This window comes from Phalacrocorax carbo, chromosome 2 (genome assembly GCF_963921805.1).
Source record: "Phalacrocorax carbo chromosome 2, bPhaCar2.1, whole genome shotgun sequence".
Taxonomy (NCBI): domain Eukaryota; kingdom Metazoa; phylum Chordata; class Aves; order Suliformes; family Phalacrocoracidae; genus Phalacrocorax; species Phalacrocorax carbo.
The window spans coordinates 33679668-33703365 of NC_087514.1; the positions used below are offsets into that span (position 1 = coordinate 33679668).

General features: G+C 34.6%; 1 long non-coding RNA gene across 1 annotated transcript; it reads right to left on the minus strand.

The window, feature by feature from the left end:
- Nucleotides 1-213: 213 nt before the first annotated feature.
- Nucleotides 214-21354, minus strand: LOC135311891 (uncharacterized). The gene is made up of 6 exons (XR_010371434.1): nucleotides 20733-21354; nucleotides 19714-20233; nucleotides 19423-19615; nucleotides 10975-14027; nucleotides 9703-9834; nucleotides 214-1408 (listed from the first exon to the last, which is right to left on the minus strand). It is a non-coding gene; the product is annotated as an uncharacterized LOC135311891 (long non-coding RNA).
- Between the last annotated feature and the right edge of the window lie 2344 nt (nucleotides 21355-23698).

Consider the following 23698-nt stretch of genomic DNA (forward strand, 5'->3'; position numbering starts at 1 on the left):
ACACTTGTCATGTTTCATCATGGAAAAAGTTAGCACATATGTAATACTTTAAGTACTGGTTTCCTCATGACTACTTTTTCAAGGTCTTTATGGACTAAGATGGGTATTGTGACATGAGTTTCTCCAGATTCACCTCTGCAGCTGTAAGTTCTAGAAACACTTTTTAATGAAATGAGCAGCTTTTGAAAAAGAAGCTGAAACCCTTTATTCCACTATGAAGGCTGATGCTGATATATTATCTGAGTTAAATCATCTGGAGAGAATGTTTAGGTTTATTTTTATTTTTTGTCATTTTTATAATTATATATAAAACTAAATCTTAACAAAGTTCATTTGAACTAATAAAATGGCTTGAATGATCTTACAATAAATCCACTTAACAGTTTTTCAGTATTCAACGCAAAATATGTACAGAAACAGCTTTTCTGAAGTCAGTTAGCATAGAAAGGAAGAATAATAATAAAATCCTTCATGAGATCATACTTTATTGATCTAATCAGCCTAAAACTGTATGGATTTTTATGTGGCTACATTTCTATTTTATTTAACTGAAACAAATGTCTAAAAATGTATGAATTATTAATGCTTAATTTTAACATTGTTTGGGTTTTTTTCTTATAGTGATCTCAACGAAACAAATCATCCACTTCAGGCACACATATTACATAAATCAAGAGATAAAGTAATTTATATGAATAATGTGGCTCAAATATTTTCTTACAGTACTTAAAATCAGTTCTGTGTTCGTCCAAGTACTAAGTACAAAAGCAAGTGTAGAACAGTTCTAAGGTAATCTTCTGGCTTGTAGAGGAAACAGTTCGTTAGACATGAGAAGACTACTCTCTCCTTGCTCTTGTGTCCCCGGAGAAGAGGAATAAGGAAGATCATTCAGTTGCTCCTATTTGCAACAGAAGACTGAGGATGATGAAGAATGGTATGCTGAAGACCAAAGAGATCCTTAGTGAGTGGTAAACTTCTCCACTGCTTGTTTGTTTGCCTTTTTCTTTTAATTTTCATCCAGTCAAAATGAAATCATTTATTGTCGCAGGAGGTGGGTTTATGCCTTTTATCTGCCTTCTCAGTTGCCAGGAAAGCGACAGCTGCATTTTGTCCTTCACGTGCAGCAGGCAAGGCATCCACTAGTGTTCCCAACTGTCATACATACTTGCTAGAGAAAAGGAAACCAAGCTGAGAAGGAGACGGAAACTACGTGCTTAGGGAAACTCCTTGGTGTAGGAATAGGCAGTCATACAGCATATATTCTCATATTTGCTATCTCTGTAAAGCACATAAAGACCTTCAGAATGAACTTTTATGTGGTCTGCAACAGTCTTCTTGTAACGCTGGTTTGTAATCATCGCTCTTTGGGTCTCTATTTCTTGGATATCCTTCGCTAGACAGAGTGACTCTGCAAGCAAGATAAACACAACTTAAAAGTACAGTAAAATTTTTTATTGGTTAATGCTTAAAGGCAAAGTGTCTGGAATCACTACCATTTAGACCAAGCATTAATTTGCTCACAAAGCCCAATGACGCAACCAATGAATCTCTGTGACCAGGTGGTCATATGTCAGGTGGGAAAGAACCATCCAGTTCTTTGAGGGGATTTTTAATGTTTTATATTCTTTCGGGTAATTATTTGTCTTCTTGAGTCCTTGAGCTGCCAATGACTGCTGTCTCAACAATTATACTATTGTCTTTTTTTTTACCTTTTTTATCTTACATAGTTTTAGCTTGTCTACTTTCTTAGGCTATGCCAACAACTTTTTTCAGTAAAACTGAGCCAAGAACATGCAGCTATGCTACACCAAACAGTCCACTGTTTAAAGGACCTGTCTCAAGTCAGAAGAGACATAAGCATCTCTGTTTACTGATCCCCTTTTATGGTGGTGAAGGTGATAGAAATGAAGAAACAGTACAAGACCTTTATAAAATGAATAGGGAAACTATTAAGTATGGACCACAGAAAATTCCTTTTTCTACATCTGAACTTCCCAGTACAGATTCTGTACTAATCGCACTGCTGGAGAGTAGGGCTGTTGTTCAGGAGGACCTTGACAGCCTGGAGTAATGGGCTGACAGGAACCTCATCAACTTCAGCAAATATAAGTGTAAAGTCCTGCACCTGGGCAGGAATAATCTAGTACAGAATAAAAAGCAGCTTTGCAGAAAAGACCTTGGGATCCTGATGACAACAACTTGAACATGAATCAGAAGTGTGCCCTTGCAGCAAAGACCAACAACCTCCTGGGTGGGATTAACAAACGTGCTGCTGGCAGACAGAAGGAAGTACCACCCCCCCTTCCTCCCCTGCCTTTCAACACTTGTGGAACCAGATCTAGAGTACTCTGTCCAGTATTGAGCTCTCCAGTAAAAGAAAGACATTGACATACTGGAGAAAGTCTAGTGTAAGGCCACCAGGATAATTAGGTGTACATGACAGAAGAGGATAGGCTGAGACAACTGGCATTTTTCTGTCTTAAGAGCAGAAGGCTTATCAGGGATTGATCAGGATACTCTTTTCGTAATTGGAAGCTATGGAGAAGATGGAGCCAAAAACTCTTCTTTAGGGTGCATAATGACAGGAGAATAGAAAACAGTTGCAATTTATATCACGGGAAGTTTGGAATACATTTAAGGGATTTTTTTTTATCATTAATTTGGTCAGTTACAGGAACAGGTTGCCCCTGTTCCTTGGAGATACACTTGAGGACATTTATTCAAACCTCATCTGGATACAGTGTTTAGCAACCTACTCTCATTGAACCTCTTTGAGCAGGAGGTTGTACTACATGACTTCCAGAGGTCCCATTCAACATAAATTGTTTTATTTCTATTACACTTTCCAGAACAGAGTGCACCAGAATAACTACCTCTTAAAGGAGACAAATCAAAGTGGATGGGTACATGGAAAGGGCAAAGACGGAAGTCCTATAAAAATTTTTGGGGAAAAAAAAAAAATTGGAGTTTGCAAAGGAAGTAGAGTAGGCAATAAGATAAAGAAAGCTGTGGGAGGTGTAGAGGATACAAAACTACATTAAAATTTACAGGCTTAAATGACTGCTTTAATTTCCATGTAATCAAATATTTTTCCATGTTATTTTAACAGATTTTGCACATGCAGTACAGATGATAGACATAATTTGCCCATGCATCTCCATGATTTTTGGAACCTTCTAGATGTATTCTTCATTCCTTATTTATATTCTACATGCCTCAAGTTCTGATGAATGCTTCCTCCTTCAACCGTGGATGGATCTTACATAGCTTACATAGAGAGGAAGACCTCGGTTGTGAGAAATATTATTCATCTAAACAGATCTGCAAGCTCTTGAAGCCTGGAAGGCTGTCTTATTGGAAAATCTGAACAAATTCAATATTGCCATCCATGTTCTCCCTCTAAAGAAAGCTGTTAATTAGCATTTTGTTTTAAATCATGCCAAAATAATTTTCAGCACAGGAAGTTGCTTGGTGCTGATCTTGATGATAAAAGTAATGTTATGTAGAGTAGATCTTATTGTGACGTAGTTTAACAAGGAACATTAGTCTTGTTCTTTATGAAAATGGATGTCGGAGAAATATGAGCTCTTGCTATTGCAGCTTTGGAAAATGTTCAAAGACAGAACCAAAGTTTCTTTTAAATAGCCTACCAGAAATATTATGTTCCCTGTATCAATGTCATTATTGTCTTTGTTTTTTACTTTACTTACATTGTTTTAAATCATTCTCAGCCTAGAATATGGCTGTTTGCTTTTCCTTTATATGTTAACATTGTATCAAGCCAGGTGCACAAGTAGCTGGGAGGGGAGCGGGCACAGCCAGGACAGCTGACCCAAACTGGCCAAAGGCAACACGAGCCAGCAGTGTGATCAGGTGGCCAAGAAGGCCAACAGCATCCTGGCTTGTATCAGGAATAGTGTGGCCAGCAGGAGCAGGGAGGTGATCGTGCCCCTGTACTCAGCGCTGGTGAGGCCGCACCTCAAATACTGTGTTCAGTTTTCGGCCCCTCAGTACAAGAAAAACATTGAGGTGCTGGAGCGTGTCCAGAGAAGGTCAACGAAGCTGGTGAAGGGTCTGGAGAGCAGGTCTTATGAGGAGTGGCTGAGGGAATTGGGGTGGTTTAGTCTGGATAAGAGGAGGCTGAAGGGAGACCTTATTGCTCTCTACAACTACCTGAAAGGAGGTTGTAGTGAGGTGGGTGTTGGTCTCTTCTCCCAAGTTACTAATGATAGGACGAGAGGAAATTGCCTCAAGTTGTGCCAGGGGAGGTTTAGATCAGATATTAGAAAAAAATCTCTTTACTGAAAGAGTGGTCAGACATTGGAACAGGCTGCCCAGTGAGGTGGTGGAGTCTCCATCCCTGGAGGTGTTCAAAAAACCATGTAGATGTGGCACTTCAGAGCATGGTTTAGGAGGCATGGTATTGTTGGTTGATGGTTGGACTTGATGGCCCTAGAGGTCTTTTCCAACCTTAATGATTCTATGATTCTAACATTAACTGCACAAGAAATATTCTTTAGTATAAAATTTAATATAAGTCCATAAACAATGTGGACCATTATTAGAGATAAGCTAGTGTTGAGTAAGTCAGTCTTGGATTTAGAAACAGCATGACTATATTTGCACAGTCCTTTATCTAACTACAGTGGCTGAGAATCAAGTCTCATTAGTCCAGACACGGCACTGCATCAACAAATTGGTATTGGCTATGGGAATCTGAGCTGGTATTGCTGTTCAGTATTGTGCCACAGTGCGTGAATATATGAGTTCTGGCTGCTTGCTTCAAGGTGAAAATACAGAGCTTGTGGATTACAATAGCAAACAAAGAATTACCATACACTAAGAAAACAGCAGATATTAAAAAATAATTAGTTCAAAGCATACTGCAGAAAAAACTTCAATAGTTGGAATTTTCATTTTGAGGAAGCATGTATAAGCAGGTCTTTATTTAATGAAGTGAGCACAGAGAAGAACACCTTACCTGTCACAGAACATACTTCAAGCAAACAACAAAAAAGATAAAAAGTGAAGTCCCTAAAGATCTAAGATGAAATGATGGAAGAATCATTTATTAGAGAAGCAAGAGAGATAAGGCATAATAATCCATATATTGTACGCTTGAAATAAGGCATGGGAAAGAATTGGAAGAGTATCATGTACAACTCTATCAAAAATAGTGTTGTAGAGGTGAAAACAATGTTCTTACGAGCATAAACACTCAAACCCAGTTGAAAATACTGAAGACATACAATGTTCTCAGTTTTGCATTAATGATACATTTGTGTTTGTATATCTTAGCAGTGTTTTACCCTCCTGATGCTACTTCTAGTGTTCTAATCCTGTATTCACCTTAAAAATAGTTTGATTGTTTTTTAGACTAGCACTGAGGGATATATTTTAGTCTTTTCTTCCACAAGTATAAGTCTCTAAAGAGATACTGGCCTGAAGCCCAGAAGTAACACTACAGCCCTAGACTAATAAATCATTATTAATCAGATTGTTTGCATCACTGTACTAATGTTAATTTCCTTTTAATATCTTTGTGTCCAGAGAACTCAGAGTAGTTTCCTTCAGCACTCACGCTTTCCCAGTTCCTTCTGCTGCATTCGAAGGTTAAATATGTAAAGGAGAATCCCCCACATATGCAAAATTTGAGGTTCCAATTGATTATTATTTGATTCAGCTTTGCACTTCTGGATTCAAAGTGAGAGATCCTTGTTTTGCAAAGCATAATTTTGCAAGAAAATCTAAAACTACACCAAAAAATGTTTCTGTTTCATAGTTGCTTATCCAAGAAATAATTGCTTGTAATCATAATTCCTCCATGTTTGTTGTGATATTAACAATCCTGAGTTTTACTAATGCTGAAAACACCTTTGGACTTTGTATCTTCTCAGGTCTTTTCCCCTGTTCTGTTTGTGTACTTGCATACTCTTAAAATATTTATTGAAATTTTTTATCTTCAAAATATGTATAATGTGTTCCCTTCTACAGTAAAATAAATGAACTGGACAACAAAAGGTTATATGAAATCATTGAAAAGATTATATCCTAAAATAAATCAAAATATTTTAAGAATAAAGTAATGAATCCATTTCATTATTTCTTGCAATGAGAACAGCAATCTGAACATTGGGAAGTTCAGAATGTAATGCATCATGGACTTCCATATAGAGAGCAGAAAAGCAATTCTAATAAATAGGCAGATCATATAAAAATGATTTGTATCAATATCTATCAGTCTGAACTCTGACAGTACTGCACCCACTGTTTCCCCCAAAGTAGGCAATAATGAAAAAGTGTCTCTTCCATTTATGCATTAATTTCAGGACTGATTGCACCTAACCACATTGAATCTGTCCACATCCTTTTCAAGCATGGCAACTAATGATCACAATTCCTGTCATGTAGATCAGTGCTTCAACATCCGGTTGGAAATTGTCAACTCTGCATACTACAAATCTATGTTCTGTCAATATTACAAATGGATAAGTAGGCAGGTGCCATTTCAGAACTCCTCTCATACTGCTTTAAGCTGTGCTGAGCCATTTTGTCAAATAAAGTTCAAAAATATATTTGCCCAAGCTAAAAAAATGTTTGCCTCTATTTACTTTTTAATACATAATATTACATTTGTTCATAACTGGTTTTGTACCCTGACTCAATCAAATTTGAACTTTTAATCATGATCTACAACATGCCTAGCTGTGTAGACATTTTCCTTTGAAAAATACTTATTCAGTCCAACTTTGTACTTTTCAGCATGGTACTACTTTAAGGTATAATGTCCCAAACTGAAACACTGGGAAAAAATCAGAGATATTTTCTGTGCTATCTTTTTAGTCAAGCAACTCATACCCAGGGGACATCTTAGGGAACTTATTCAGATCAAATTTAATATTTTTCTTATTTATTTCTCTCACTTCTTCATTAATGACGTTAATTTCAAAAAACAATGAAGAGATTGGGGTGGGGAAAAAAATAAATGGAAAAAAGAATGCATGAGGAATAAACATGGGAGAAAACATTTAGAGCATACACTGCACTTTAATTATTGCACAGCACTTAAATGTTACAATGAAATAAAAGATCGATAAATTGCATCATGTTAATAATGTCAAATAAGGGACATTGCAGACAATCTAGAAAAGGTCAATGATGATTTACTTACTACAGTAAAAATGTACTTGACAACAGAATGCTAGCTTTTCTGAAGAAATGCACATTAAAAAAAGTTAAAGAAGGAGAATGAATGCTGTCAAATTAAGTAAGAGTACTTACAAACCAGGAATGACAAAAAGATAATCATGCTGACATCAAAACATGTGCATAAAATAACATCTACTGTTAAAAAGTGTAAAGAGTTTTGTTTGTAATGAATATTTTGACAGATATGTCATACGGGTTTCACCTCTCCTTCAAATTTCCATTTTATTAACCTAGAAGAACGAATGCAATAGAAACATTTTTTGGTAGCAGAGCAAATGCACATATATGTGCATAAATATTTTAAGATATACATATGCTTTCATAGTTTTACTGATGGTTGGAGAGTACGTGGACTGGCCTTTTGATTCTATTCTGATTTGTTTAATTTGTTAATCTCCTACCTCTGGTTTTAAACTATACCCCATAGGAAACTTCCATTGGATTTCTATTTCCAAAAGACGTGGGATATTCTTTAGCTACTTAAAAGATGTTGATCTAAGGCTCATAACCACAGTGTGAACAAGTGCCCTTTTCAGGTCATGGATTTTTCATGCAGAGAAGTGAGGTCTGTAAATATTTTTGTTGGTTTTGTTGGTTTTTTTTTCCAGATGGAAGAAATGTGTTCTCGTTTCTATGCATTTAAATTCGTGATATGATTTGCTTCACGCTATACCAATGGCAAGTCATTGCAAAAACTGTTCAATAAACAGAACTCAACACCAATACATTTCTACATATATATGTATGTATGCGTGTGTGTGTATCTACATATATGCAGTCTCACTGCCTGCCCATTTAAAGTCCGTGGTGGGTTGATCCCAGCCAGCACCCACCCTGGCCTCTTGCTTACTCCCATCTTCTGCAGGATGGGGACAAAATAAAAGGAAGGCAAGAAGGCTTGTGGATCAACACAATGTCAGTTTAATAAGGAAAGCAAAAGCTGCTCAAGAAACTGGTGCAGAAAAAGGAATTCTTTCAGTGCTTCCCATCAGTAAGCAGATATCCAGCTACCTCCTGGGAAGGACCTCAACATGCATAACAGTTGCTTGAGAAGATGAAGATCACAACCATGAACTTCCCCTCTTCCTACCCCTTTCCCTGAGCTTTCTATTGCTGAGCATGACACCGTACAGTATGGCATATCCCTTTGGTCAGTTAGGGTCACCTGTCTCAACTATCTCCCCTCCCAGCCTCTTGCTCACCCCTAGCATATTTATTTTGATGGGACATGAGGCAGAGGGAGGAAGCCTCGATACTATGCAAGCACAGTTCAGCAATAGATAAAGGATTGGTGTGTTACCAACACTCTTCTAGCCACAGATGCAAAGAAAAGCACCGTACGGGTGGCAAGGAAAAAAGCTAACTCCCTGCTAGGCCGATCCCGTTGCGCAGGTGTGTAGGAAGAGGCAAATTTTACGCTGCCTTCGTCTTTCAAATCATAACAATTTTACACAAAGAGAAAATTATGAGAATAGATCAAGAGTAAACCTAAAGTTAATACTACACCAAGAAAAGAATGCCAGCTCGAGTCAGTTTTTTTAAGTAAACTTTGACTGGTAACAGAAACTGGAAAAGAACCAGACACTACAGGAAGAGGAAAATGTACTACTATATTTGGTCAGGATAGTGGGACAAACTGATCTGGTCTTACTGGCTAAAGGACCTTAAGACCTTCTATCTAACTAGCAGATAGAAACAATAGGAGTAGAAGAACATAAATACATATATATATACACACACACACTTTGTAGTATATTTAATTTATATAGTTAACATATAATTTTTTTAGATACGGAGAATATATCAGTCTTAAACAATACCATGGTCTTGCTGGCCATGTTGAAAAGTGGGTGGACATTGCATGTTCATATAAAAGGATGCACAGACGAGTTTTCAGTAAAGCTTCACTATGAATTTGGGGACTTTTTTTTACACCATCTGAAGTAATACTATCATGTTTGTCTGGAGTTATGTAATGTAAAAATAAAAGAATAACCAATATAAGAATATCATAATGTCATCAGAAAGTTATTTGATGCTTAAAGCATATTTGCAGAATGTTCTGTAATTAGGTTTAGCAATTCTAAACATATTTCGTTTAATAATGAACACTTAATCACAGGGAAAAGTAATAAAATAAATTTTGAAAAAAGGAGATGGGATTTGTAACTAGGAATAAAGTAAATTATTGTGTTCATGATTCCTTGTTTTCTTGAACACACAAATATCAAAATCTGAAACAGAGCAAATAGCTCACCTCTTTCTGCTGAAAGTAATTAAAGATTAACATAAAATATGCTGTATAACTGTCACACAAACAAAAGAGTGGAAACAAAATTTACAATAACAGAAAGAGGAAATAAGCTTTTCTATTATTAGAATTATGTCAAACATACATAGTACTTTCCTCCAATGTGGAACTGTCAACATCAGTGGCAAAATTTTTTCCACTCACTTTAAATGTAGAGTCTAAAAACCAATGAAGAAACTTACCTATAGTGACACTTGGAAAGCCTCTGGAAGGTTTTTGTGTCATATTGTCTCCAGTGCCCTTACTTCTGTTATGGGAATGGAGTATACAGCCTGTTGATTCACTGTCACACAGAAGTATACCGGCTGAGGATTCTAGTGTTAAGTAAAGAAGAGGAGATAAAATTTATATATGCACAGCAAGAAGATAAGGTTGAGAAGAAAAGAACAAAAACTATGTTAATGTGCAGAAATTCTGGCATCTTTACTTACTACAGAAAACCAGACATCTCTGTCCTTACTTACAGAGATGTTGCAGGTGGTGAAACTATTTTCTTTGCACAGATGTGAGACATCAGCCTAACAACCAAACTTTCTTGAAGCAGAACCAGGGAATTCATAACATTAATTTTTAGGTTCATCAACATTACAGATAAAAGGATGTCTCTAGTGTTGCACTGGGGGATACTTTGTTAAGTTTTAAATCAAATTGTTTGGGTTCCAGTCACAGGATAGCTGTTGAAATACAAAGTAAAATGCAAGAGCTTTCCCCACACACTTTTTTTTAAGGTGGGGTGTGTGTGGGGGGGTGTGATTTACAGCTGCTGCTGAACTGAAAATGCTCTGTATAGGCTGCAGTTAGAGATGAAGTAATCCAGTTAAAATTTAACTCAACTCTCTCTATACTACACTATACTGCTATATCTTCAGATAACTTGTCAAATACACAGTGCAGTGCACATCCACAGCAGACCTGCTGAAGTAAGGAAGACCAAGAAAAAATTAATGAAAGAAAGATTTGGAGAGGAACAACTATATGGAGGGAAGTACAGCACAGAAAACAGAACAAAGAAATTAAACCGATTGAAGGTGTTGAAGAAAAAACACGTTTGCTGCAAATCTGTAACTAAACTATTGGTATAGTGTAGAACATGATAATATAGTAGAGTTATCTTCATAAACCTCCTGAGAAACTTGAAATAGCTCTTTTTCCTACTGATTCAGAAGCAGCAAGAAGGCCTTGTCCTTGACACATTTTTCTAGAAAACAACAGTTTGTGTAAATGAAGAGATCTTATGGCCTTTGGACCCACCCACTGTAAAATTTTTGAATTTACTTTGAAGCATCATTTTTGCCTGCTAAATTTGGTAGGCAAAATTCTGAATGATTCAGTAAAAAGAAAAGTTCATTTCTATCCTTGCTTTCACTCTTTCATGCAGACGACTACAAGGACAATCAAGCTATACATATCATATTCAGAATAAGAACAGCAGCCCAAAATTCTTAACACCTCACCATGATACTCTGTCTTGGTAGCATACATGCCTTGACCCCTCAGAGCAATTTCAGCCTGACACACAACGAGAACAATGGGAGGGAGTTGGAACAGGGAAAGTTGGAGCCACTGGAAAACTAAAACTAAATAATCAAATAATAGAAAACCTCACAAGATGTTTTAAATGAAAAATAAGAAAGGAATGTGAATAAGGAGAGACAAAAGCATAGAAATTATTGAGGAAAAAAAGACACTAAAATTGCTGAGCATTCAATGAAAATGGATTGCCAACCAAAGAAATCAGATTTTTTTGTTTCACCAAACAGCTAGTCATCTTCTACTGTCCCATCCTCAAATATTGATAAAGTGTCAATAACAATATGATACCTTATAAGTTTTCTGGCTTTTTCCTAATTGTTATTTACATCACAATGTACAGTCAGTAGTGATACTTAAACTTTTTAAAATATTTTGATTTGTAACTATGTGCAACACTTTCTGTGGAAAAGATTACACAGTGCTGTATGATGAAACAAAGTATTACCTTGTCAACACATACTTGCCTTCCCAAAAACTTATGCCCCTTTAAATCCTGAATATTCCTTTCTGAAGGAATTAAAGATTCTTAGTGCTATATATATAATAATGGTCCCTTGCAGCCTTGTTAATATTTTTTCATAAAACTCAACCTTTGAACAAAAACCTTTGAAGAAAAGAAAAATTGAATCATTGGACACAGCAAATCTTAGTGGCTATTACCTGATCTTCCTGTATTAGGTCCTTTTAATCGTTACTTGATGAGTAAACAGATTCTCCACACTAAAATACACGAGGTCATAGCCTGTAATATCTGACCTCATATTTTTAATTTACAGTTATTTATGCATAACTAAAGGTCCTTGAATATCACTGTGTGACATTTCTTTCTCTCCTGCTAATTAAATCACATATTTTAGTAATTTCAACATATTTTGGATGTCAAATGTAAATACTAATAAACATTTTTTTTCTTTTGCAGCACAGGTCCACTGACATTATGTGTATACATACACATGATAATTTTGATTTCTCTTTTGAAGATATATTCCTAAATCTAGCCTGAATGCACTGAGCTAGACAAGCTTTGGTTTCTCTCTCTGTCACCAAACATTGAATAAAATCACAATGTTTTCTCAATGTAGAATATTTTTTCATTCTCTATTCTTCCCCAGCTGCAAGCATGACTTAATATTCCCCCAAAACAATAAAGGCACAAAACAGGAAAGACCTTGTCAAACTCACTGTATATTTTATTGGGAAATACCTTCAAAGAAAGGAAATGAAAACTCAGGTATATGGATAATATATTTGAATATTTAGAGCTTTTTCCCTCTATCAAATATTAACTGGCTGCCATCTAAATGTATACCTAATATAGATCATAAAAAGTAAAATACAAATTGCATATTTCAATTCCTTAATTTTCCCAGTAGTTGTGGAACTGCTCCAGGAACTGTACCCTTACGAGAGTGTGATCTTTACTAAACATCTAAGTGTAAAAGAAATTATGTCCGCACACTGAGAACATAAAAAGAGGGAATAAGGTACTACTCTACATGGTTTCCCTCCCAAGTTTTGTAAGGTGTAGGGTTTTACTTATTTCAAAGTAGTTTCTCTATCCCTAACATGACTTCTCACATATGAACAGACTAGAATTCCTCCATATCATAATATTGTTTCTAAATTAAGATTACTTCATTGCGTAGTTACCTCGTGTGCTGCAAAGTCAATTTAGCAAGCCTAAGATATTCCTTCAATTATATTTGACCTAGAAGGTAAAAGTCATGAAGTGATGTATCATAAAAGACATCAACTATTCTACATCCTAATTTACATAAGCATAAATTGTTATAGAGTGGATACAGTACGTAGCATGTCAGGTGGTTGTACAAGTACATGATGGTTAACTCTAGAACTTTTCATTTCAAAGCAAAGAATTTGCGTGTAGCTCTCTACAGTTTTCCTTAAATTAACCTGGAAAAGAAAAAGATTATTGAGGAACAAAAAGAAAAGTAAAGTAAGTGAAAACTGTAGCGTCTAAAGTATTTTATATATGGAAACTAAAAGGTTGCCTAAGCAGAACTAGTAGAGCAGCAGTGCACACAAAGATACTCAAACCCCTCATTCAGGTTGCTACTAGGTAGTATATATCATGTGGATGCCTTGAATGTTCCCTGAGATTATACCAAATTAGGAATAAATTTTTCACTGGCATGCATTTTGGAGAATGATCTCACATGATTTACAAGCAATAATCCTGATTAAAGAATAATAAAGAGAAATGAAAGAAAGAGCCTTCATAGTCATGACTCTCAGACTTTGAATTCATTTTTTGAAACTATATTTTTCTTTTTTTGGCACTCAGAATTGTTGTTATTAGTTCCTATTTTCCAAAAATATTAGGGATGCAGTGAGGCAAATGTGGACAATGTATCCTTAAATCCACTTTGCACAGATATTAATATCACTTCTACTTGGATACATTTCACCCAACAATGAGCTTACTGGTGTAACTAAGGTATACTATCCTTTTAAAAGATAAAGCTATACTTGAAAAAGCTAGAGTTGTTAGAAGATGTTTAAAACATATGGTCCTATATCAGCAAAAAAGACTACAATATAATAGCTATTGATAGAAAAACAGTAACAGTAAATAGCAACTAGGAAACAAATGAAAATTTTTTATTAGGTATTGTCTTATTCTGTATTAAAACGATATATAAAACAATGTTCTGTTTTTTCACTCTGAAAATTCAGCTCTTTGTTTGACTTTTCTCATTTAAGGCATCGTTTTTACTATATTGGTTGCTATCAAGAAATACTATATGCAAAAATGCAGAAATCATGAAGTCTGAATGAAAAGGGGTTAAACTTCGATACAGAAAAAAATGTTTATACAGTGATTACTTATCTGTCATCTAGAGTTTGACTAAATCCAGCAGAAGCCCAGGCAAATACGCTCTTAAAAATTTAACATATGCCACAAGGAAACAGAGTATGCCATTCTCCCCATCTTCTAGGCACCTGCCTCAACCTATTTTGTAAAAAAAAGTGAAATTGCTTTCATGTAAAATCATGACAGTAGGAGAAATGAAAAGAAATCCCATTAGAAAAAATAAAGCATTTTTTCACCTTCAACAGCAGCTTTTTGTTTAAGGGAAACAAAATCAAAATGATCATCTGATAGATATTGCTTATTTTAGACAGATCTAGTTTGTACAGTTTAATATCTTAAGTTACTCATTGAGATTTCTTTGAGTAGCATATACACAAAGAGGTTTACTGATAACACTATTGATAGAAAATTACTTGTAAGTTAAGATGGAATACTAACACTATGAAATTCTGTTCTAGCAGTCACTGTACCAGTTAATCACTGTTGTCAGAAACAAACAAACAAACAAACAAACTAGCCATTTGAGTAATTTGATCTAATTAGAAACATTTGATGTCATAGTGCTGCTGACTTCTAAATCACCAACGGAACAATGTTCTCAAAACATAATAACCAAAATCTGAACCATGGTCAGTTAAGCCATTTAAGATTATCAGAGTTCTAAACATCTAAAAAAACTTTGTGAAGACTTTCAAAACATGGTTTTAAAAACTAGACTCAGAGGAGAAAATCTGAGTTTTCCTCTGGGACTTCAGAGAAAATTGATGTATTGGAGGTCTTAAGCTACACTTGCCACAGTATCCCTTACCTTGAAAAATTATAAATAACACTCACCATAGAAAAATAATAGTAATTAAAAAGTTAATTTAAAAAATGTGGATTAATTCGGTTTTGGATATCAATTTAAGACACATGAGTAGGAATTAATTATGAAACTAGAAGTTAACGATTATTCTTGCAAAGGAATCTTGAAAAGGTCATACTTTTGAGGTGTAAACTTGCCCTAAACTTTTTTTAAATTTTACATGACAACTTGCATATAGACATACTCATGGACATTGATTTGTGTGCACACACTCATTTCAAATGTGCACACACACAAAAACTATCTTAAGAGAGGAAACGTCACAAAAAATGAATGAATGGGATACAATTCATTCAAAGTATTTGAATATGAAAAGATGCTGTTTTGTGTAATTTGTTCAACAGCATTATATGGATTCCCCACCCTCCCCTCCAAAAAAAAAAAAAAGTAAGTAAGTAAATAAATCAAAAGTAACATTGGGTAACACAGTATCTTGGCTTAAGATAAAAATTATTTCAACCACAGAGGTATAGATACATTTTAACTTGCCTAGGTAGAGTATACCTAAGAATTTTTGAAGTATTATTAGAAAAAATTTTTTTAGGTTGTGTGGCCTTGGAAACCTTGAAAGGTTTTTAAGGAAGTAGAAACTAATGCTCTAATGCTTTACTATTTCTCTGTTAATACTTTTAGGGTTTAACAGAGTGATTCAAACAGTTCCACCCTGGAAGTTACTCGTCTATTCCACTCAAACTATCAGAAGAGCTAATATCATAAACCCAAACTAATTTGCATTAACTGTAGTTACAAAGAAGAAATGTACATTAATATAATTAATACAAATTACTGTGGCTGTACTGTAAACACATTTTGTCCTACTATCTGCTGTATTGGTTTTATTAGATTTCAAATATTATTGATAAAGATGATAAAATAAAATACATTTTTTCTGTATTAGGCTTCATATGACATTCTGAGTAAGAGGCTCAAACAATACCAAATCAACATGCTGCATGTTTTAAATAGCTAGATTTATTGAGACAACCTATGAAGGACTGTCATGAATTCTGTAATACTATTTAAAGTCAAGAATGTATTTAAAAATATGTATGCTTTACTTTAATACGGTTTATTTCAATCACATTTACTTAGACATGAGGTACTACTTAATTCACTGAAGTCCTATGGCCTGCATTTTGCCACATATGAGACTTGATTACAGTACTTCTTCTGGCTTTATGACATATGAATCCATTAATATCTGCAGAATTAAGCAGTTTTATCTCTGGTAGTTAAAGACTTGTGTGACTGCATTAAAGGAGGCTAAAAAGTTACCGTATTTCAATGTAAAATTCTTTCTAATGAACTCTTACATAAGTAAAGATAATAAATAGAATCTTTAGGAAGACGAAGCCTTCAGTATACCTTCCCAAGTTACTTAGCTTACTTGGGAACTAACTAATTTGGAAGCTTAATGGAACCAGTTGCTCCCAGCAGCAATTTTCCTCTACTGGGGGAGAATCAATATTCATAAATGAATTTGTATTATGGTACATTGATAATCCTAGCTTTATCATGAATGACTATTTTGGTTGATTTGATTAGATTTTCACTGAATATTCATCTTTACATTAAATCTGTCTATAGTCTCAAATCACCATATTAAGAAAATATTTATTCAAGCAAATGACTAGCAATTTACAGTAGTTTATTTTATAAAAAACCCTAATGACATTATATGTTTAAAATATGCAAAATATGTAAAATGTTTGTCATAAAATTAAGTGAAAAATTTGATCCAGATTTTGTGTAATATTTCTTCAACTAATATTTCCAGATAACATGTATGTAATGAAACCTTTGCAACCTAAAATTTGTTTTCTTCAACCAGTATCTTTTTTGTTTTCCCCCGAATGTTTAAATGGTTTCATTGGAAACACTTTGCTACTGTACAGCCCACAGGTGGCAAAAACTTTCATTGAATAAACTTCATTATATTCTTTCTGTTCAGGCCCAGTCATGCTTCACAATGAATACAATACTGTAGTGAGATTATACAGCAAATAATCCATCTCCATTGCTCCCTTCTTGTAACAAGAGGGTGAAAGAAGAGTATTAGGCATTCTACTAATTCTTTTGATTTTCCCACTTTCTCATCTACCCACATTCCGTCATCCTTCTTTTTTCTATTAAAAAAAACCAAACCAAAACAACCAAAAAAGCCAAACAACAAACCCAAACTCCAATAGAACAAATCACCTTAAACATAAACAATAAAAAACTCAGACGTAGGGAAAATCATATATTATTTTAGCATTTTTTTTCTCTCTGTCATAAATAATTCCCTTTTAAAACCTTGTCTTTATATATTGGATATTGTTCAGAGCAATGACCAGTATTTATGCCTGTGAAATATTTAGTACACTTATTAGTAACAAAAATAGATAAATAACTAAAACATATTATTTAATGAATTGCTGGGAGAAGGTATCCCGACAGATCACATTATTCTCATCTAAATTTGGACATAAATTTAGATGATTACGTGTGATGCATATCTACACTTCCATTACATTGAGTGGAGGCCTGGCCATACAATCATCTGGAGAGATTTTCAGATCATCTGAAAATATTTGATCAGCTCAGTCTTTTTTCAGCTTTGATTCCACTCACTGAATTGATTATGTCTCCAATGACCATACTGGGAACTTAAAAACCTCCCTCACGTATTCCCACACAAATTGTAGACACCTAAAGTTAGACAAGGTGAAACCCTCCCCCAAGAGTTTAAAAAGGAATGTTATGTTATATTGACTAAATAGTTTTAGCAATATTTCTCTTGTTTTTGCTGAAAGTGAATTTTATAGCTAATGTTATTTAAATATTTCCTTATCCAGTGGAAAAATCATCTAAGAACATTCACTTATATTACTTCAAATACTAAGCTTCAGTTTCCTATACTGTACCAAGGCTATTACCTGAGTACTGTCATATTTTATCAGTCTTTCCACTGCACAACAGTCCAGCCAGAGAACTTTGAGCTGAGTGGTCTTCTAAAAGCTCCTCCTGTATGTGGCAGTGTTTTTCATGTGTCTGGGCAATCTATTCTTCCAGTTTTGCTATGCGATTTTCATGCTTTAAGCTTAAAAACAGTTTAGATTATATGGTATAATTTAGATGGAAAAGCTTTCATTCCTGCCAAATATTCATTTCTTTTTGTAGGAGTATCCAGTTTAAACAAACATTTTATTATATTTTTCCACTGATCTCAATCCCTTTCATCCCTGCTTATTAATTACAGGGATGAAAATTACAAACAATCAAACTGCATTAATTTTTACACAGCTGTGTCAAGTTAAAAGTTAAAATAAATAAACAAACAAACAAAAAGGCATTCTTCTCCATAAATATATATGCAGAAGAGGGGGAGGGAGATACAACTAGTTGTCTTGGAGTTTACTTGGCCTTATCAGTAGAAAATGAATTTAACCCAAATATCCACAGCAGGCAAGAAAATTACTGTGGAGTAAGACAGAATGCAAATATTGTCAGATTGTTTGCGGTTTTTTCCCTTCAGTAAACATAAGGTAGCCTATTCCCTTTTTCATTGAAAGAAAATCAAAAAACAGCATTGCATTTTTTTTCTCATAGACTCTCAGTTCATACAGTGAGTTGTTGTAGAGCAGCTGGCTCCTGTGTGTTCACATGCTCATTTCCTTTCTGTTATAACTTGGTCTTCTTCATGTCCCTTTATTCAAATGGTATTCATTTTTTTATTTTTGCTGATACCTAAGACAAGACACTTCACTATCCTGTGCTCCAAAATCCTTCTATATAAAAATCAATTTTATACCCCCAAAAAATACAGAAATATATGCAGATATGAAAGCCTAGTATTTTTTAAAATTTAAATTAAATTACACATCCTTAGCAAAATGTGGAATCTCTGAATGTAAAGTGCTAGGTAAGAGTTAGATGTTATCACCACAACTATTATTTACGCATTCTTTAAAATTTGCATATTTTTTTCATCAAGAAATATTATTAGGTATTAAATAATGCAATTACTTGCCTCAGTCCAAACTGAAGGTAATTGTGAAGTTCTATAGAAATGTCTCATAATGTCATGAAGCATTAGAACTCTCTTTTCACAAACAAAAGATAAGTGCAAATGGTATTTTCAGGTATATTACTGCAAATCTCTCACGTTTCATGTTTTCTAAATCAAAATAATATTTCACGTATTCAGGTATGTTCCTTTTAAAGCTTCTGTACTAATGTTGTATATCTTTACACATTACTAAAACTTATAAATTATTAACACTACATATTGGGCAGACAGAGATATTTATAGGAGTAAGAGCTTTAAAGATTAATTTATCACTTTCTGGAAGAGTTTTTGAAAGTAGGCCTGAGTAGAATAACAATTATAAACTTTTTAAAATTTACATTTTTACACATTTCAAGAGACTAACTGGTACAAATCCAAAATGGGATGGTGCTAATAATTTTTCCAGCAGTAGTAAGAAAAAGATTTTTCCAGATTTTTGTATACTATATATTTATGTGTTATATCATTTGGAAAGTGTATTTAATAATTAAGAGTGTTGATGTTCACCATCAGCTGATGTAGATTATAAATAACTATTGTTCTTCCCATTAAAAATCATGGCTAAATAAAAGAAATTTTTTTAAGGTTTCTATGGAAAGGTGCTTCTTTAATATTACCTTGAGTTCATAGATGTAGAAAGTTGTTTTTTTCTTTATCCCCAAATTCTGCTGACTTTGCATAAGTCAAGAGCCAGACATGACTACTCTGACATTGACAAAAACTACTTCTGCTTCTCCACCTAAACAGTCTTGCAGCCCATGTAAGCAAGATGAGTAGGTCCGGATGACCATAAAATTCAGCGTGGATGGCCTGTTGTAGAAAAACATATTATTTTTGGCCCAGTACAGAGAGCATTAAGGGTCTGAAGAAGGAAAAACTCAAAGACAAGTCATTCAGATTGAATTTACAGTTCCTACAATTCTAGGGAGTTTCTTTAGAAGTAAGTCCCAAATGAGTAAGTCCCCAGGTCCCAGCTCATCTAGATGACACTGGCTAGCTTCTGCAACAAAGTAGTACTATGTAAATTAAATATACAGGCAAACAGCATGCCATAATTCTTTAAACTTTGGGCTGGATTCTGTAAGGTTGTAATTTAACACAGATTAACTTCTATATTTTTCCTGACAAACTGTGTGCTTATCTCAGGTTTTTGATCAGCTTCTTTTCTGGCAAAGAGCAATTCAAAGTAATCCCCAAAAATTATTTTCCCACAAGTGTGAAGGCTTACCACTTCCTCAGAGTAGAGGTCAGCATCAATTTCTTATTGTGTCCAAGCAAAAAGAGGCAGCAGAATTAGATAAAATATCTCAGTACTTCTTCTGGAAGAGATATGTTCTTCCCACTCTTGGACTATTTTAATAATAAGGTTATATCTTACTCAGAGACCAAGCAGTCATTGTGTTCTTTTTCGTACAGTGGCAAAATAAACTGGTGGTAAAAGACAAAGAAATATTAGGTATATAAGTGAATATTTTCAATTGCTCTGTAAAAAAAATGATGAATATAAATTATGGTAAACTCACTGAATTATTTGCATGTTGTTCTAGCAAAACGTAATTGGAAAAGAAATCTACAGAAAGCTATTTCTCTGGAAATACTTAATAGCTATTAAGCAAATATACCAGCAGAAACAGTTGCCTGTTGTATAACTAGGGTGAGTTCCCTGACATACTTCTCATCTCATAGATGTCTGTGTTGAAGTGTGCATCCTGTATATGCAACGTCAGGATCATTTAACCAGCACCTTATGAGTCTTTATACAAACTGACCTCACTCTTCAGAGTACCCAGATACTCATCAGAGTTTCATATACTGAAAAACATCACGTGCATGGGAATGAGAGAATAACTGTGTAACTACATACGAAAAAGCTTCTTAAAGGAGTCATTTTCAAGAAAACAAGTATTTCATATTCTTCATTACTCACTGGCAACTTCCTGGTGATTACCCTTCCAAAGATTCTCTTCAGAAATGCAGGAAAATTTTGTCAAGTTAGGCATTTGTTTTTGAAATCGTCACAACAGAGTATTGATCATCACACCTGAACACATTCCCAATGTCTGTTCCTAAGTATACATGAAAAAGAAACTCTTTAAAAGCATGCTTCATGGGCTGGCTGAGGCTTATTAGGATATTTCCTAGCTTGCAAGGAAATAGATAGCTTGTTCAACTTGTAAGAACAGCCATACAGTGTAAAACACACTTTAAAATTCTGGGAAGACATGGTTTATCTCCAAATATCACAGAGTCAATATCAACATGACATAATATGTTATGAAGTTAGCTCAGGTATCAGAAAGGGTACTGTCTAATCATTTCTCTAGGGTACCTTTCCCTTTTTGGACTTAGTTTTACTAATTAGTCCACTACCATGACTGTTCATCTTGTAGAACCTAAGAAACCACAGTATCACTGAGCATATGAAAATGTTAAGCCAATTCTGCTAAACATCTGATGCGGTCTGCCTGTATGCATTTCTCCTTATGAAACAAAGTGAAAGTAGATTTAGTTAGTATGACAAATATTGCTTACACTGTGCAATGATGCAATTGTCATACAAACAGGAAATCTTGGCTGAAATTTATAGGTTGAGTAGCAAACAGATAATCAAACTTTTGTTCCATGAATGGCAAGAAATACTAGATGTAAATCTCAGTGAATAAACAGCTGTCAAATGGGCATAATGCACAGGCCAACTTTTAGAAGCACTGAAACAAGAGGATGAAGAAAAAAAAGCTAACATCTGGCAGATCAACGACATACGTCCGATTAAAATAATAGTCACACTTGATAGCTTTTTCAGCAAAAGATATTAGAGAGGTGGGAAGGGTGAGCAGCCCACAGGAAAAATGCTTCCAGTGAAGTAGGAGAATACATGAGGAAGTAACTGTGGGCTGCAGTGGGTCAGCATCCTCCATCAGTCCTTGGGAAGTAAATGTAAATTATTTACCATTTTTTTCAGTGAGTCACCTCTACCAACAAACTTCTGATAATTATACTTAGATCTGGCAACAGGCAAAGTGGAAGGACTATGAACTACTGATTTTTGCTAAGAATGAAAAAAACAGAAAATTTACTGTGATATGGGTGTATTGATCCTTGGGGAGCTGGCATTTCTGGAAGCCAAGTGTTAGTGGTGGAGAGAGCTTCAGATGAAAGGTGTTCTCATCTAAAACGGTAAGTGATGGATGAACGTTGTGGTAATAATTGCCATACATAGTCAGAAGTGAAGAATAAAACCTTCTGAATTTCTTAAAAAAAGACGTGTTTTTCCTTTTAGAGATTTATCTGACAGATTATTTGGCTAAATGGACCTTTGTTTAGATTTAAAATGGCAAATCTTACAACCTTGAAAAAGAAATTCTTTGGCCATAAGATCCAGTGATCTAATTTTCTTCTTAGCTGCAAAGAAAAAAAACCAAAGCCACTCATATATATTCCAGTCGTACTTGGTAGAAACTGAACCAAGTACTATTAACAGTTGTTGACAATACTGTCTACCACAGAACATTAACAGTTCTCCTCAGAAATCTGTAATGACAAGAATGGACTTAATATCGTCATGTGCTATGACAACAGCTTCTACTTTAGAACACACTAGTTTTTCTGGAGGCTTAAAGGTCTGTTAGAAGTCTTATGAAGGGCCCCGATGTAATCCTAGGGGTTCCCGGACTTAGAAGAAGAACACATATTGCCACTATGAGCTCTGACAACTGAAATATCCATCTTAGAGAGGATCCCAAATGAACATAAAGCAATTAACTTAAAATCAAAACTTAAACAGAACTATGGCCTCCTCTTAACCCTCCTCTTGGTTTTAGAAGAAGGTGGTATTTGTTACAGCTTTTAATGATGATAACAATAGATGACAATTTAAAGTAAATTCCTTATAAATATCTGAGAACAATTTTGAAAGAATTCAAGAAAAATAACAAGTTGTTTTCTTTGTTTTAATAAATTCTGTGGAATTTTTGCATGACATTGCTGACACTTATCCTTAAAGGACTAATACACAATACAGTTCTGAAAATTATAGGCAAGGGAGTATCACGTTTAAGTCAAGGATAAGTTTCCTTCATTACGGTTTGCTACTTTCAAAGTTTCATTTGATGTCTATGAGCCAAAAAGCTTTGCATACTCTGACCAGTTTCAGCAAGATGATGTCATCAAGAAATTCAGTTGTCTATCTTCATCTATTTGCAGGATGGTATTATAGCGTTACATCATTCTGCTGTCTGTCATAAAGTTTTCCATTATTAGAGACAGTTTTCAATTGCCTAGAGCTTTGCCCAGCTTCATCTGTTTGGACTGAAATTTGTCTTGCTGAGTTTTTACTGAAAGCCAAATTATCTTGGAAAGTGCAAGTGAAAATAATATGGTTATTTCTAAGAATGATATTAACAAATATATGCGAGTGTGTGTATGATGAGAGAGTGAGAGATCATTTATCATAAAAGTTTTCTATCCAGTTCTGATGTCTTGGAGAAGGGCAGTGTCTTGCTATGGCTCTTACCTATTCTTTTTGCTGCATTGGAAATACAAAATTAAGAGAATTTTTCAGACAGACCTATGTGATTGTAGCACATATTAGCTTGGTTGGCACAAAGTGGCCAAAAATGACAAAAATAACTTCCTTGCTACAGAATGTATCTGCTTGCCAAGTCTGTGACCTTGTCAAGTCAGACAGTACACCACACCAAGCAAGGAATCCCGACACATCTGCTCCTTTTGAAAAGCATCCACATGAAAGAGGTGAATCCAATTTTGCTTTTTAAGCTGTGTACCTCCTAGAATCTATTTGACTTGGGAGCAGGTTCTGATGCTGATTTTACTATTAAAACTTTATGGCTATTACATGGTCAAATATTAAGCATTCATGATACATCAGAATTA